At 29.4% G+C, this 19,249-nt stretch overlaps 1 protein-coding gene across 1 annotated transcript in view; it reads left to right on the top strand.

The window, feature by feature from the left end:
* The window catches only part of LOC148234915 (neuroligin-4, Y-linked-like), a 183,702-nt gene that overhangs the window by 127,373 nt on the left and 37,080 nt on the right, over nucleotides 1-19,249 (top strand). The window lies entirely within an intron of this gene.

Below are 19,249 nucleotides of genomic sequence, written 5' to 3' on the forward strand. Positions count from 1 at the left end.
AGCATCTCTCTGACAAATGGACGCGTGATGTTGATTGATGTTTTCGACGGGCTTTGTACGCAGTGCTAAATCTGCTCTTGGCGCTCAACGAAAATGTCCATACTTTCAAAACCATTATCGACGTTTTGCGTGCGTAATTTGGGCCGCAAAACTCGCGTTTGTTATCCCTGCGGCTGTGCGATGGGGAGAGTCTTTGACCTCATTACTGTCCGCGTACGCTCAGATTTGTATCGGAATGTATTCAATTGGATTAAGGATTTATATCGTATATGTATCACTAAATACATATACTTGTAGTCTATTATTATTCACAATAACGCAGATTATTAAGTGGATAATTTATCATATTAATCATTAATTTGGGTTAGAATGGACGCAGATTAAGGATGCAGGGTCATTGGCGCAGTATGCGACAGCGACAATGCATGCTTACACAAGAAAATCGTAACAATGCAATTATAATGTCGGGTTTAAATTATATTTATAAAATATAACACCAAGCTAATGTGTAATAGTGTCATTAAATGATATTGCATTTTATTAAATAACAAATTATATATTTTGTATTATATTATATCATGTGAAAGACACGTCTAAAACGTTTATACGATCCAAGTATCCAAAGGGCGCAAGCTCTCTGGTGATGTAAAATTAGGGACTGCGTCAGAGGCGTAGTCACCATCGCGGATACTTAGCGACTGCAGAAAATTGCAATCTCTACGGTCGATATCTGAAAGGCATGCTCTTTTTTAGGGTAGCGAATCCTGAACCATTTTATAAGGCGACTGGCGATGTGCCGCTCAGATTTTAATTTTTATTGTGAAAACAAAAATTTGTTTTTATAAATGGCTCATCAAACTTTTTGACAAAAAAGAATAATGACGCATACGGGCCATTTTGTAGCTTTGTTTATGTCTCTCCGAGTCTCTGCAAAAGCGCTTCTTTTTAATATTGACCGTTTGAAACAACTCTGGCGAATCGCAAATAAGGATGTTTACGAATCAAATGCATCGATTCTTAAACACACTTCCAATATTTGTTCACGCTTTGAGATAAAACACGGTCTAGTTTGTTACTTTAGAAATAAATAATCAGGGAGTTTAAATGACAATGGTAATAGACGCAAAATCAAACGTTGTTTTTATTTGCAATGATATTGGGTGTGGTTAACGTCTTTGAAGGAATTGTGATCGTTGGTGTCCGAGCAATATATTCTGTTATTTAATCTTGTTGTATAATGTATAAAGTCTTAATTTTCATAAATGGGTTGATATTTTTCTATCGTGAGAGATTCATTTTTTCGTTGTTCAAGTGGTCGTTGTGATGACGTCTAAATTGTTACTAATGACGCAGGTGATTTAAACCTTCACTACAAGTAGCGTAGTGTTGCATTATTATTAGGTGAAAGGCAACAAGTAATGGATTCCAATTGTAACGGTAAATCTATACACATGAAGCAGACTATTTATTTTACAAATTTAACATACACATGCATGTACTTTAAGCTTCATCGATTAATTTGCAGTTTTTTGACATATTTTCGGTTTTGCTTCCAATTTTTTTTAGTGATATTCATTGTTTTTAACGCTTTAAATTTGACAAAATATTTTTTACTCTATGTTATTTTTTTATGATTTGCTATATTTAATAATTAATTATAATTTGCATTTAAATATAAATATATAAAATCGGTTTGCTCTTTACCAATTTGTATCATATATCCACTTATTTTAAAAGTAATTGCGGTTTATTAAATGTTATTAAAAAATTAATAGCATCGTTTTCAATATTTTCATTGAATATTATGGAACATTTTTCAGAATATAACTAGTCTTAAACCCAAAGGTATACCTAATATTAAAAAATAAAAATTATAAAATTCATATTAAAAAGGCGCACTTCTAAATTCTCATGTATGTGTGTATATGTAGTATATGTTCGAATAGTACAAAGTTGAAAATTTTACATTATTATTTTGGACTCGCTGCAAACACTGTGCCTTATTGACCATTTTAGGTTACAAAGTTAGCCTGAGGCGTTTGTACCTTAACCGTTAACTAACCCAACATACGTATGTGCTTTGCTTCTGTACCATGAGTGAATAAAATAAGCAGTTTCAACCGCAAACTACATTATAACAATTTCTGTTCCTACAAACCTTTTAATTACACTGGTCAGCAAATATACTTATCACGTTTTCTAAGCGTCAATTTTATATAACATACAATATAAATGGACACATAGCTATTATATTAATTTACTCAACCCTTAAATAACAGTTAAACATTCTTGCGTTTGTTATTAAATTTTAAAAACTATATAGAGCATGTTGTCTACAAAATATATATTTGTTGATTTTATAACTGAAATATAGTGCGCAACTGTTTTTTCTCTTTGTATGTTTGCTTTTCCTGCAACAACATTTATTGGATATATTATTTATTCAAGTTTAATTTACAAATTAATGTATTGCCTTTTTGTAGGATTCCAGACAATTTTTTCACAAATTTCACAAGACTGTTTTGAAACAAAACAGTTATTAATATATAATATCGGTATTTATATCGGGATCTAAAAGGTAATTATTTAATCAATAATAGTAAAATATTCTACAGGATATACATATATAGATAAACGTATAAATCACTGGTTAACCTTAAAATATATTCGCATATAATATAAAATACATTTTCTATTATATTATCTCGCATCTCCAATATATCACGAGAAAGGGCGCAGGGATTTTTACATATAGATTTAAAGGGTAACCTAGAAAAAATGGGCCTTAGCGTGGAAGTGATGTCGGAGCCACAAGTGACTCCCGGATCACAAATGAGCTACGCGCTATAAATCACCACTAAGCCATAAGTTAACCCTGAAACAGACATGACCTGAAAGGTCGCAAAGGGCACGTTTGCGAATAGATTTCGGGTCACGCGCGGGTTAAAACGAACGACGTCTTACAATTTAGCGCCGCGAATAATTTATAACCCTTTGCTTACTTGCGGAACAATCATGGATATGACGGCAGATTAATATATTAAAGGCAGAATTGTAGATAATATAGTGCTTCGATAATAATCGTCAGGTATTATACTAAATAAACGGGCTAATTTTAAATTCTGTTTGACAAACAATTACGGTAATCTCTTAGTACATAAATACTATTGTAATATTTAACGTTATAAATAAAATTAATTATATAAATTCATAGTGGATACCAATTCGTTTTCACGTTATTTTAGGAATCCTAGTTTTCATAAAAAAATGTGTTTGGTAAATACATATATTTTTAAGCAACACTGCACGTTTTATAAAAAAATCTTAACTGTTGCTTATCGTCGTATAAATGACAAATGAATACGCTAAAAATAATCAAAATTGAAAATAAATACATAATTATTTTTTAAAATATGTACATAGAAATAAAATAAAAGTAATTATTCATATTTTTTTAAGCTTAGTTAGTAAAATCAATGCTCGTAATGTTTATTTTACATTTGACCTCTTGTTACTTATATACATATAAACATTTGTTTTAAAATTTACATTAAACTCCCCTGGCTGATATTAATAATCACATAACGTTCGCAGTATAATGAAGTAAAAGCTTACATTGAATTTTATTTTAATTATTTCAATAATTACCCGAATTTTATATTACTGAATCACATTGTGTGATATAATAAAATTTCCTTTGAGCTTTATTGGTCCATTAAAAATTTTAATGCCGCCTTAATACGGATTTTATGTAAATATTATTTTTTTCAGAACAGACTTTTAAAATTGTGTACACTCATTTTTGAATATTAATGTGAAATTCAATAATTTCCTCATTAAATCCGATTTAATATGTCGCGCAGAGACCGGACCTAAAGGCAATAAATCACGACTCGTAAATCCCGCGGGTGTTCGAATCCCGCCTAACCCGTTCGTTTCCTTTCGAATGTGACAAATTGTTATTTATGAAACTCTGCTACGATTTTAATTAATGAGACTTTGGGATAGTTTTATAGAGGAAGAGACCAATTAATGTAATATTCGTAGCGTAAGATGAATGACTATATTGCTGATGTTTTTTAAAGACACGTATAATATATGATACATTTTTAAATGTAATGTTGTACAAGCTGAGTTATTTTGCGTATTTAGAACCACTGCCTAAAAATATTTTTTTTGTAAATAAACCTGATATTTTCACTTTCATATCAAAATTATATAAAAGTAATAGAAAAACACTAACAATGTTAGCTTTTTAATATTATTGAGATTTTTTTAGTGGTGCTGAAGTAAAGCAGTACGTTTAACTGCTTCTTTAGGCATTAGAAAGGCGATAAAAACATTGTTACTAGTAAACGTTACTAACTAAATATTAAAGTAAGTTAATTTTTAATTATGAAATTTTCCGTTCTAGTCACATCTTTGCTAAAGATTAAGATCTAAATAATACATTGACTACAGACCCGTTTTAATGATACCTCTATAATATTATATTGTCGCCCTTTATGCATTTATAACATCCCCATGGCATAAATGCTTAAAGTGTGCTTAAAAGTTGTAAAACTAATTTGAATTTCAAAAAGCCATTCAAGTCAGCCTCTTTGAGGTCAAAACGTCGTTTGATCTAAAAACAAGCTTACGATTATGATGTCACAGACAGGCCGAAAGGACGAAGATTTGCGAGATTATATTACAGCGTTAATGGGAATTCATCCCGTAGGGTGTCATACATAATACACGTAAATTGTTATTATATATGTATATATTAAAAACGATAATATATTGTGTTCCATAAATATATAGGCAACGAAATCATCGCAACTATATGTTGGTAATATAGTACAAAAAAAAATGTATTTAAAATCACCACATGTAATATATTTTTTCCAAATTATCATTATATATATTTTTATTAACACTATAAAATATATAATAATACCTCTAAATCCTTAAGTTATCAATATATCTTAGAAAAACTTTTAGTGATTATATCAATAATGATTTTCAACAACTTTTAAATAATTAAAATATTTATTAGTATTTGTATTGTGATACTTTTCGAAACAATTAACAACTTAAAAAAGTGTTTGAATTAGGCAAAATATATATATATATGTACATAGATTCCTCACTATTGTTGATTTTTGGAAAATGTAGGATACTCTTTCCTGGAATTTAAAACCATGTCTTGTTTAAAAATGTGAAGTTGGCAAAATTCTTTGCTTTAATATTTTTGAAACTAGTAGACCTTTTAAAAATGTTTTTATAACTAAAAAAATATATATTTATTGCATAGATAGTTTTACTCTGTATCTAAGACGAAAAAAGATTGTTGCTTAACATTTTACTATATCATAAAGAAGTACGGTGGCTCTCTCGCAGAAAGGTTTTAAAAATAATCGTAATACTTAGTAATAAACTCCTTTTTTTTTTTCATGGAAAAATACAATTATTTAATTTCAATTTAGTTATAAAAAATAAATAGGTTTTGCTATAAAATCTGTGGATTTTTTATTATGCTAATAACCTTATAACTGTAACAAACTTAGCTGATAAATTTATTATATGTTTCTCAGAGATTAGTTTACATTTACGTGTATCGATTTTTCAGTGTGTTTACTGTGTTTTCAAAAATTTAATATCTGTGAACTATTGTTTTATCATTTATTAGTAGTATGAAAATTATTATCAAGGGTTAAAAATATAAATATATTTAAAATCAAAGACTATTTTTACAATTTTTACTTGAAACAATTAGCTCTGATCAGTATTGGTATATATTATTTTAATAAAAAATCCATCTCAATTTTGTTTTTGAGTTTTGAGTTTTAAGACCGAATGGGTGTGACTGCAGCTAAAATAAATACTGAAAAAATCTGGTTTATTTTTATTATGTATAAATTTACTACAAAAAATAGTATCAAGTCTCATTCCATAGACTGAGTGCTGGTGGATAAGCTAGGATTTCTTCGCTAGATGATTTCTTGACGATCTGCTGATGCGGATCTATTTCGGCTTGCTTTGAATACTATCTGCTGTCTGAGCTTGTCAATAATTGCCTCTGACCCTCTTGTCTCAAATCGTTGGATCGTTTTCTAATGTAACAAAGTGCCACATATTGTATACCATAAATTTAAAACAGCTGATGCAGAAGTTGGTGGACCAATTGCATCGCTTGATTATTTAACAAACGAAATATGTTTACGCCTTAAAGTAAAACTTTCTAAGATCCTCAATGCAAAGCGTAGATGACAATAACGATCTTTACGCAAAATAGATGCATTGTCAATTACACATTATTTACCCAAAAAAGAGTAGCTTTTCTAGTGCATACAAGTGACTAACGAATGTCCTAGTAAGTATGTGATTTTTAAAATCTACAATAATCACGCTATTGTGGTATTGAGTATTCTCTTCTGATGTTAGTCTTTTTGTCTAGCGAGTTAGTTGTTTCATTTTCATAATATTTTAAAAAGTCAGGTAGCGTACGCAACGTTTATTTTGTAAAAGTCGTACGAAATCCTGTTTCTTGTTACTGTTACTAATTTAATATAGTAATATGTATCTGGCCGTACAAATTTGTGCAAAAAATTAGTATTATTATAAGGATCATATATTATTTTTAAATTATACTGTTTCTGCAAAGTGTTTAGTGTTTAAAAGTGCTTAAAGTGTTTCAAAGTTTGAGTTTTACTATTGGTGATTAAAAATCACTGCTTAACTAGACCAGATCTGATGATCAATGTAGAAGCGGCTGCTTTTCTTTAGACTCCAATAGTGTCGTCTTTTTTCGATTCAGTGGAGTTTCACTATTGAGGAGTACAGGTTCAAATTTTTTATGTATTTCTTATTTGAAAGTGAAGTAAGCGGTCCAAGTTAAAGAAAAAATATTTATTTTATATTTCTGATTTGATTAATTGTACAATATACTCACAAAGAAACGAAAAAAAAATTATGGTCTGCCTTTTCTGGACTTATTTAATAATCGTTAGTGATTAATTCGAAACTAATATTTTTTTATCTTTTAAATTCTTACAAAGAATGTATTGTGTGCCGGATTGCGTTTTTTGTTTTTTAAAATTGTCAGTTATAATAAAATGACACGTTTTTACAGTAATTTTTTTGTTTACAATATATTTCGTTTGATTTTTGTTACGTCATATATAAAATATATTTCATTGTCCTTTAAAATCCTTTTAGTCAAGCCGCTAAAACGCTGTTTTTTGTGCACAATCTATTAAATTTTAATGTGACGATTTTATTTGCCTCTTATCTACACATAGACTAATATAAAACACAATATGTTACTGTAAAACCTATTAAATACAACGTAACCTATCATAAACAAGCCTAACTTAACATAACATATTGTAACCTAACCTTAACTCTAAATAAATATATAGCCTTTCACATGTTCTAACATAACATAGCAATAAATATTTTGATTGAAATTTACGTAAACGAGCATATCTTTAAAGCACTAGTCTAAAATCGTTTAAAAATAATTTAGTTACTTAAATTATACATATTTTTAGAAAACACGTATTTTCTCATCAATACTTTAACCGCTGGATTCATTTCTTAAACTATTTTTTTAATTCTATGCTATGATTCATTTAATTAATTTTAACAAATTTTATGTCTTATAAAAGCATCTTAAAAAACGAAAGGCGCATTCGTTTTGGAGAAATCTTAAAAGAAATTTAATTACATTAAAACAAATTTTAATTGTAAATCTTGCTAAAATTATATTTTTATCAATCAATAATGTGTATATATTTACACACACATTTTTATTTTTGCGATATAAGCTGTTTCAATGCTTTTTAACGTGTTTAGTGCTAAATAGTTAAATCGACCTTACAACTCTTTAACCTTGTAAAATTTACCCCTGTAGCTTTAATGTTATAGACCAACGTTTTTTTTAAAAAACCTTTTAAAAAAATTAAATCACAAATTTAATACTAATTTAATCACTTCGCATTTTGAAAAACTTCTAGTCTTAAAATTAATGGAAATAAACGACCAAAAGTCCTGTGAAAAATTACACGTGTATAGTAATCTAATATTTTGTGTTAATCGTGACTTTAGACAACAAATTATATTAGAATTTATAACTTTTTGATTAGACATTATATTATGGTAAATAATTTTGCGGTTCTCTTAAAATCTCAAAAAATAAATATTATTTTAGAAATGTACGTAAATGTAAAAAAATCTAAGGCTTTTGATATGAATCAGATGCTTAAATTTAATTTTTTTCACACAAATTCAATTGTAAAAAAAAAAAATCTGATTAACTTAATAAACCTGTTTCAAAGTTTTTCCGACAGTGTTATATAGATTATTTTAATTGATATAACATAGTCAAGAAAACATTATAATTAGTAAAGTTTGAGAATGTTTCCAGTTTTATTACTCTACTTTACCACTATATAAACTAGTTTTCCATACGGCTTTTCTATGGAATGGTATACATATACACTTGTTAGACCCATAAAACTAACAACCACTAATGGAAATATCCTATAATTAGTTATCATTTTTACTATTGTATCGTTATATGAAACAGAATATGAATGAGAGTTCTCGTGTATCTTTTACGGTCATCGAGCAAGTCATATTTTGTACTATTATATTACACTAATTAATATATTCTTTTAGATTGCGATATCACATGTATCATTTGGTCGTATTATTAATATAATACACAATAATAATAAAAAATATTGACTGTATTACGTGTATAAAATTGTATAAAGAGTATAAGGTGATATTAATTACATTATTTTTTTATATTTATTGACACGATAATATATTACCTATACTGTCAATATTTGATGTATGTATTATTTTGAACATAAATATGTCAATCAATTATAAACATAGATACCTCTAATTTTATAAATTAAAACATTAAAGCAATATGTATTAGATTACTAAAGAGTCTTTACTATATAGAGTAAATTTAATGTGATATTTTTAATAGAAACTAAAATTGATTTAAAATGTCAGTTTTATGTGCTTTTCTTTGATTGTCCATCAAAGAACAGCACATAAAACATTTTCTTTATAACTATATTAAAACAACAAATACATAATTTGTTGTTTAAATATAGTTAAAACACATTATTTTCCAAAATACGCGTGCAAGTTATTATGAATATAACAAAAGTTAGTTAAGTAAAAAACAGTTTAAATAAACAACACAGTAATAATTTTGGCTGACTATTAAGCAAAAATACATGTGTTAAAATTTTTAATGTACCTTATTGTTTTTCAATCAGAATAAGTAATTATTATTTAAATATAATTTCTATTTGTCATCATATATTATGTTTATCTGTATTTTTATGATATTATGGATAAATTAAAATCGAACTTGGTTATCCATATTAGGTAATGATTTTTTTTAATAATGAGCTACTTCAGCTTATAGAGCACATCTTATAGGTGTATGTATTCCTAAAAAGTTTTATGTTATACTAAAGCTATATTTATTAAAACAGTTTCAGTAATCACTTGTTGTTATTATTATAATTTTGTTTTTAAAAAACAATCTTATTTTTTTAAATAATTTGTATTAAAAGAGTTAAAAAAATAATTACCAGACAATTAATTTTTTTTCTAATACATATAAATAAGAAATAAATATCTTCAATACCAATTTGAAATGTCTCTAGGGGTGTTCCTAAGGGTGGTTGACCTCGTGGCTAATGAGACTCTTGTATGAATCTAAATGGACTTTTTTTTATTAGGTGATATTTACAGGTGACAAATGGACGATGTACGGCGTGACGTTTCTCGCGACTACGGTGAAGGTGGCGCAAGTGGTGTTGGCGGTAGTTGATTCTCAGGGTTCTTGTGGATGCGTGCGGCGAGTGTCAGGTGTGATCTTAAAGCCTGTCGCTGAGGGCGCGTAGCTGGTTCCTCCGGAAGACTGCTGGTAGATCCACTGCGTCGCTGGCTTTCTGCTGTCTCCGGCCGTCTCGTATGGTGCCTCCGACCGTTTCTTGTCTGGTGCCGTAGTCGTCTGCACGTCTCTAGCTGTTTCTTGTCTGGTGCCTGAGCCGTCTGCCTCAAGTGCCGTGGACCGTCTGCCCTCTGCTCATCGGAGTCCGAGCTTATATCCTTTAGGGGTTGCACGCTTGCTGGCCAATCGCAATTGTGCATCGATCTCCTAGCCAATCGCTGCAGTCGCTTTTTAGAACTCGAGAAATCGGATGTTGCATTTTTAAAAGCAAGTTTTTTGCTTGTCCAGACTTTCGAATTCTTCAGAAAGGGTTTGCGATGTGGTGATTTATTGCGTCGTCCATACCGTTTTGTCACAAAAGGTTTTCTCTTAACGACTCGTGTTGTGTAGTCAAAAGAAATCCCTCTTGAGCCATGATATTTGTCTCATTGTTAATGAATGAACGTTTTTGGTCGCGGTCATCAACAATGAGACAATTACCCTTTTAAATCTGGACCTACTTGTGTGGTCGCCACATGTCCTATAACTAAAATCAACCACAGGGATATTTTTGTCACATAATGACTCCTAAGCATTACTATATATTATATTGTTTAATAATTTAAACTATGTTTCTTTAACTAATATTGATTTACAAATTAAGAAAATGCTGTTGTTTTATGTATTTATATAAGCATTGTTACTTTGCATCTAATAAGTTTTATTAGACTGTTTTGGAAGGACCTTAAGCTGCTTCAATGTCGAAAATGGTGACAAAACGTTTTCGTTATAGCATGGTTTTTATTTTTGGAAGAGCCAGAAGTGGCATGGTGCTAAATCCTGATAGTAAGGTGAATTTTGACAGACATGAACCTTTTATTCAACCAAAAATTTGCGGATCAGAAGCGTGGTGTGGAATGGCGCGTTGTCATGATGAAGGAGGAAGCCATTAGCTAATTTTTCTGGTCTCCTTCTTTGTACATCGTTTCGCAAACATTGCAGTACGCCCTTGTTATATTTGAAGCTTACAGTGGTTTCTCTTGAAATGAACTCTGATCGAACTATGTACTCATTATTGAAAAAAACAATTACCATGACCATGACGTTCGACTTTGACTGACGTGCCTACTTCGGGCGAGGAGAGCTACTCGTTTTCCATTGAAAACCCTAAATTTTTATCTTAGGGTCATATCCATACACCCAAATTTCATCTCAAGTTATAATTTTAACCGTAAAGTCAGAATCTGTATCAAGACAATCCTTCAATTACGTGCAAACTGATACATTTACGCTTCTGTTCGTCAGTCAAAAGTCTGGGAACAAATTTTGTACTCACTCATCTCATTTGCAAATTATCGTTTAAAATGCTTGTGCGATCTTCAGTTCTTCGGTAAACTCTCGAATAGTCAGTCGCCTGTTAGAACGAACCATTTTTTTGTTTTTGTCGGTTGAAGACTGTTTCTCGTCTTCAACCGACTCATTCTGCTTTTAAATCGCTCATACCACTTGTAAACAGTATTTAGAGTGACCACATTATCGCCTTACACAAATTTGATTATTTCATGAGCTTCTGTAACACTTTTTTGCAACTTAAAACAAAACTTGGTGTTAACTCGTTGTTTGAAATCCATGATACGCGACAGACACAATAAAAACGACCTAACACTTCCGGCTCTGGAAGCCGGCTGACAAGACTCAACTTGTTAAAACTTGACACTGACTATCTCAACAGATTAGGCTATCGAAATTATTACTTTAAATGCAAGTAGCGCTAGCAGTTTCTGCTACATAAATTCATTCATCGTGTTTTTTGATCATACTTCGCATATTTGATTTCTATTATATGATGTTTGTATTAAACATATTAATATATGTAATAAATATCATTATATAAGGACAGAATAGCGTAGTCCATAATGTCTCAGACTAATAACTCTAAAGTTGCGGGTTCGATCCCCAGCAGCCGCACTCGAATTTTTATTTATAAAAAATGCGCTATTAATAAATTCCAGCCCCAGATGCAGTAATATCTATTGGTTAGAAATTATATTACACATGATAATTTATAATTATAAATATAGATGTCACCGATTCCCAGACAGTCTGGTGGTTAATACTTACTTGTAGGTATTCTTTATATCTAATTGACTTACTCAGTTTGTACAGATTTTCCACGTTGTAACGCATTGAGCTTATACCAGTCAGGTTACAACGAAAGATTTATTAAAAAAATAATGGTTATATTTAACTAATATATAAAATAGTATTTATCTAAAATAAAACAAAAATATATACTATGTTTTTTTCATTATTGGATTAAGCAGACGAACGCATAAGGAGTACATGGTAAATTGTAATTATATAAAATTTCATGGTAATACTCATTTAAACTTAAACCCAATTTAAAACACATCAACGTGCCTCGAACACAACACAGATGGAGTAGGTATCGCTTGGTTAACGTCGTTAACGCAGATGAAACGATTGTTCTAAATAGATTTTGCCCAAATCGTGTTTTAGGGGCTGATATACATTTTAAGTGGACCGCCTCAAGTTCTATTAGCGTCGTTTATTTTCACAGCTAGGAAATTATGTTTCATTTGTATAAGCCCGACTTATTTGCATACTAATTCAGTTCTGTTCAAACGATGCGAATTTCTCGTAAAAAGTTTGTAATAATCGATAAACGAGTATTAGTAGGCGTATATAAAAGACATTTAAAGTTAAAATTCTTAGCCCATTATGCAGCAAAAAATATTTTGTAAGAATAAGCTGTTTCGATTTAAAAAAAATAGTTCTAATGGCAATTTTGACGATTAGGGTAATAATTGTATTATTTCCACTCAGAGTGAATTAGAATGTGCAATCAATTTTTTTATAATTTACTTTCCAAATCGATGGACCGATGGATATGACAAGATAAGAAGAGTGAAGTTTACTGGCATGTGGCAGCACAGAAACTCAGATGAGCTCATATACATATTTTTACATGCCCATCAGAGTATTTACCGAAATCAATTCCGACTCGCTTGTCAATCCTCAACGTTTTCTCATCTCGGAAAAACTTTTTGTGCGGGCGGAACTTTTTTCCGAGATGAGATAAAAAATAAAGTTCAGCAGCAAACTCTAAAATTTAGCACAAATAAATCCTGGAAGCATCATTAGGGCCGCAAACGGTGAAATTTAAGACCCAGGGATAATGATCGGTCGGGTCATGTGCGGCGGTCGTGTAACGCGACCCTGCGAGTTTTGAAGCCTTCGGTAATTATGCAAGATTAGACTAATTTATACATTAAGACCCCCATATACACGCCGATACGAAATATATCTATCAGATCAGTCCATAAACTTTGAGTTATCTGTCTGTAATGCTACATTTAATAGAGGAATGTACTGTCAACAGTCTCCAATTCGAATACTCGATACTAAAGTGTACTCGTCCATTTTTTGTATTTTGAAAAATACTATAGAAATAAATGATGAAATATTTAAAAAAAATACCTATAAAATTAGGAAACTAGATAAGCAGTCAATTGTGAATTGCAGTTAAAAATTGTATAAATAAAGGAGAACAGAAAGGAAACATTATTACCCTAACTGATATATTTACAAACGGGAAACGTTTTAATTTCAATTGCCAACTTATATTTTTGTTGTGTGTTGATTTAAATCAAATGATGTTGAAGATTACACAATTGACATTTAAATCTGATTCTAAAGAGCAAGAGTTGCAAAATGCTATATCTTTGATAGTAAAAAAACAATGGCTAAATGACGTAAAGAAGGAAATTTGAAGGAGAATTCAAGAAATTGGATACGTTTAAAAAGCGGACGGAGAAATTAGATATATTATTCAATTCACTGTTAACAACAAGACTGACGTAAAAAGCAACCAAAACAGTTTTATTAACAGCGCGAATTATTAAAACAAAACTAAGCAGAAATATGAAATATGAGACATTATTCTTTGTGATTTTTATAACATATATTTTAAAATTAAAATAAATGTGTGGATTAGGTTTACTTTCTCGTCTATTTTATATTAATTTATTATATGCACATTAAATAAATTATTATTAGTTATTTGGAAACTACTCGAGTATAATTTAGTACTCAGTTTTTTTAAATTTTAATACTCGATACATCAGGTTAGGTTGTCAAAAAGTGTAGGATGGTATGTTATCTTAGTGCAAAATCCATGACTTGTTTTTTCGCAATTCTGATCGTTTTCTTTAGATTGCCATATAGTCGTCGTGAAACTTGAAGAACATACTTATTATTGATTGTTCGACCTGGTAGTATAAACTTGTATTGGACTTTATCTTTACAATCAAACAGTGAAGTGAATCTTGACATTCTATAAAACTTGCTCTACTTTTTTTCATCCCTGGTAGTAATAAATCCGTGAATTATTAAGATTTTTATTTAAATATTATGACCACCAACTTACGATTCGTCAATTGCTATGACGCATAAAATGAAATCTTTGTCGTAATCGTTATGAATGGCTTTAATTTCATTTTAATCATTAAATGTTATATACGTAAATAACAAAGCGCATTTAAAGCTTGCATATAAACGAGGATACTCAAGCATCTTGATGGCTGAGCTTTCTCTATTTTTTAGGGATTAGCAATGTGTAGGTATAATTCGATTACATATATTTATTTATTTATTAATTTACTTAGCTTATTACCTAATCTTTACATCGAACAACTTTAAGTATATAAACATATATAAAAAATATACAATAGAAAATAAAAATATACACTAATAAGACTTAATATTATAATTTATTTCTATATGTACGAAGGTGTTTTTTAATTCCATTTATGAAACCCGTTATATTTTTGCTTTTTCGGATTATTCTCGGAACACTATTATATAAATCAAAACCTCCGTACATAACTCCCCTAGCCGTACTCGTTTTCTTATACTTATCTATCTTTAAATTTTTTTTATTTATAGTATTATATTTATGTACATCTCTATTTCTTATTAAATACTTATTCAAATATTCTGAGAAAATATTATTTTCTAACTTATATAAAAATATTAAAACATTCATACTCAATATTTCTTGAACATTCAACCAATCTAATCTATCAATCATACTTTTACAACTATTTAATCTATTTTTATTTAAGATTACTCTCATTGCCCTATTTTGTAATTTTTGCAACATTTGTTTGTCTAATTTACTTAACATATTTAATATTGATGCACAATAATTAAAATGGGGCAATATTAAACTATTGTAATTTTTTTTTTTGTATTTATACCTAATATATTTCTTAATCTAGATAATAAGCCTATTTTTCTACTAATTTTTTTTAATATGTAATTACAATGTTTAAAATTTAATTTTGTATCAACAATTACTCCTAAATATTTTATATTATCCACTATTTCTATACTAGAGTTATTTATTACTATTTTGGTTCTATCATTTAACACATTTTTATAATTAATAAACATACATTTAATTTTATTCTCATTTAATTGAAGTACATTATTCTTTAACCATATTTCTAATATACTAAATTCATTATTTAATTTATTTACAATTTCTTTAATGTTATCACCTATGCAATACATTATTGTGTCATCCGCAAATAGATGAATTTTACATTTTTTCACCTTATTAACTATATCATTAACATACAAAACAAATAACAATGGCCCCAATTTAGACCCTTGTGGTACTCCATAAGACACTAATTTCTCTTCAGAATATACATTATTTATTTTAACTTCTGGTTTTCTTTTATGTAAGTAATTATTAAACCATCTTAAAACTATATCACTTATACCTATACTCTCCAATTTCTTTAACTATTGTTTCGAAGGCTCTCTTGAAATCCAAGAAAACTGCTCCAATGATTTTGTTTGTATCCTTAGCCAACAGCCAATCATTTATCACTACTTGTAATGCAGTTTCAGTGGAATGCTTTTCTCTGAATCCCGATTGTTGTTCACATATTATGTTTTGAGAAGTAATAAATTCCTTTAATTGTTTGATTACTACTTCTTCTATTATTTTTTCTATACACGGTAGCATGTTGATTGGTCTCATTTCTTCAACTTTTTTACTATTTTTTATTTTAGGTATAGGTACAATAGTAGCAATCTTTAAATTTTCAGGCATTTTTCCTAAGGAGAGTGCTTTATTAAATAAATAATTTAATTTAGTTCCTATTATTTCCCATGTTTTTTTAATTATATTTATATACTGTAATATCTCTTAAGTAGTCTTGAGCTAGTGTATTGTTTCACAGGTTTCGTTATCCATTAGAACATATTGTAAAAAAACACGATTGTTTCGTGGTCACTCAACAGTTATTTAGCTACAATCATTAATAAGCGCCGTCTGCTTTTTTGACGAATAAATTATTATGAACTTTAAAGAAACTGGTTTTGCATTAGAAAATGTCATTGTAAGCTACAAAAGATAGCTTTTTTTTGACAAGACATTAGGATATATACATCTTTGTCATAATAATTTACCCTATAAATAAATAAAAACACGCGATTTCTTATACCGCATAAATATCGATGAACTTCCCAATCATTTTATATTATTTACGGACTATTTGAAAAGCACGGTCTATATGCATATATCAACCCACACAGTATTGCCTTGTTTAAACTTAGAATTCAAGAAGTAAACTGAATCCCAGTGGAAATTCTATACCGTATAATAGATACTATGCATTCAAGATTAAAAAGTATATATTTATAGAAAGATAGGTCACTCTTCAGAACTACTCATAAATAATTCCGTAAAGCATTCCGAAAAGTTATTGTGTTTTTATGCTCGCTCTTTTTGTATATACAAGTCAAAAAAGTGTTATGATAATTCATGTTTTCACATCGCAATTTAAACCCTTTTGGTGCAATTTAATAAGGTACAGCATTTATATATTATCCAATATACTGCCTTATAGACATTTTTCACCAAACTCCCCATTTCTACTCGCCCCCATTAGATTTCCGTTGAATTTCCCGCACAACACCCATTGCAACCATCGCGCGATCAATTCGCGTGCTCTCTCCATTCTGAATTACGATTCGGGAGAGCCTAACCGACAAACGAGCGTTGTTACGACTGCGACGGCATCAATTAACCGGTCTCCGGGTCGCGCTGGCATTAATCATGCAGGCAACGCGAATAAATAAAGTATGGGGGCCGTGCGATTTAAGCCGATTTTCGTTTGCACGTAAAACATGAATTTCCCATAGGCGTGATTTATGCCGAAGACACGTTCGTTATTTATATTTTAAGAATACGGCGGCCGATACGTAAAATCCCCCTCATGTACGTAAAATACCAAACTCAAATAAATATATCCATATAGGCGGAACTGAAAGTCGCGTGTTGGTTTTTTTTATTCTCATTTTTCGCACTCGGAAAAAGGAAGCAAAAAAAATACCGCGTAAAACGTGTTACTTTATCGCTTAATATTATATGTACACGCCAGTTTTATATATCTCATTGAATGCATGATTGATAATATAATATATAGGGGGTAGATTTGTGCTTTGTGAGTATTATTATATTCATATTATCAACGATATCATTCGTAAAAGTTTGATGTTGTCATACTTTATGCACGGATTTTTGATATTTTATGTATCATATTTTAATTAATTTTGATCATACAATTGTTTATATTATAATGTGATATTTTTTATTTTATTATTAATAAAGCTTTTAATATAAATTAACTGACTTTTATTAATCAACTTTTTTTACAATACATAAATAGTGACATAAATAAAAATTCCCGATTACTTTCTTTACTTTGAGCAAATATATATAAAAATAAAACATTTTTGGTAATAATCATAATAAAGTTAATCACGTATTTTTCTCTATACCTAATTTATGAATTCCTTAAGTTACCACAAAAAAAGATTTTTTTTTAAGTAATTAATATTTTTATTATCAAGGGAATTACATTAATCTAGGACTGTAATGATTTTTTACTTAAAGGTCAAGTTTTTTCTTTAATGAAAAAAACAAAGATGTAAAATATCCATTGATATAAAAAAAGTTCTATAAACAAGTAATAAACAAAGGATCTGCTTACCTGGCAGCCTCAATCATTAAATAAATTAATATCTTTTAGTAAATAAGCAGACAACAATACAATATTTCTTTTTAATAATTCTTCAAATTTACTGCATATAACATTTTTTAAATGTTATATGTCATTTACATATATTCAAAAAAATATGGGCCCAATATTTAAACTCCAAGTTTTTCCAGAGGTAGTTGAATCCATTTAGACAAATAACTTCTGAATTAGTTAGGTAAATTTTAACACACCAAATAGCCATAACCTTATTTACTGCAATTTGTAGTTTACCTTATTAAATGCTTATTTTAAATCAATAAATTTATCTTAAATATAAAAATATGGTTTAATTAAATTTATTCAAAATATTTTTTTAATATAATTTTTTAGGCATATATTTTCAATCACTGTCGGTAAGCAATAGTGGATCAAAAACACGGTCTTCGTCTGCGTCGTTTCATGGTCTTGTTCCTTTTCGTATTTACTGACAAGGTCTTTCAACTCTTGAATCCAGGTTCATGTAGTTTATACAAACCTGTATATCGCGTTTGACAAGGTTTGTCATGAGCTTTTTTTTAGAAGGTAAGCAACTTTGATTTTTTGAATGGTCATAGCTTTTTTTATGTTACTTATATCACCGCCGACACTATGTAAGTTATGGTAAACTTTGATTTGATTTATATTTTGCTAATACTAGAGTACGACACAGATCTAATCTGGGTCCTTTTCTTGTTATTATCTTCATCAAAAACATACATGCGGCAATTAAGAACTTAAACGATTTTTTTTGCTTTAGAGTATGAGCATATATTCCAATTCACTCTCTTTATAAAAAAAAATATAGAATCGTTGTAGAGGTGATCGACAACCGATTTTATTTTATCATCCCTAAGTATACCTTTGTTACAATTTTAAATACCCTATCCCGGTGCAGTTCGCTTACAGCTTAGGCGAAGGTGTTTTGAGGATAAATAGTTTAAGTTATAACCCGAGAATGACGTTGTATTCATATTAGAAAAATAAACATCAAAGCGTCAAGGTTGTTTGGCTTTCTTATGCCGTGCACGATTCACTTTAAAAATATCAGAAATTCGCATTCTGTACGATACGCTAGTTCATAATGTCCTAGAAAATGGCTTTATTGTCCGGAATCCCAGCAAAGCAAAGTTCGCTTTGTTGTTGAACAGAATTCTTAGATATCTTTACAAAAGAAAGG

Source organism: Plectrocnemia conspersa, unplaced genomic scaffold, assembly GCF_051122295.1.
Source record: "Plectrocnemia conspersa isolate PC_06_02 unplaced genomic scaffold, ASM5112229v1 ptg000005l, whole genome shotgun sequence".
Lineage (NCBI taxonomy): Eukaryota > Metazoa > Arthropoda > Insecta > Trichoptera > Polycentropodidae > Plectrocnemia > Plectrocnemia conspersa.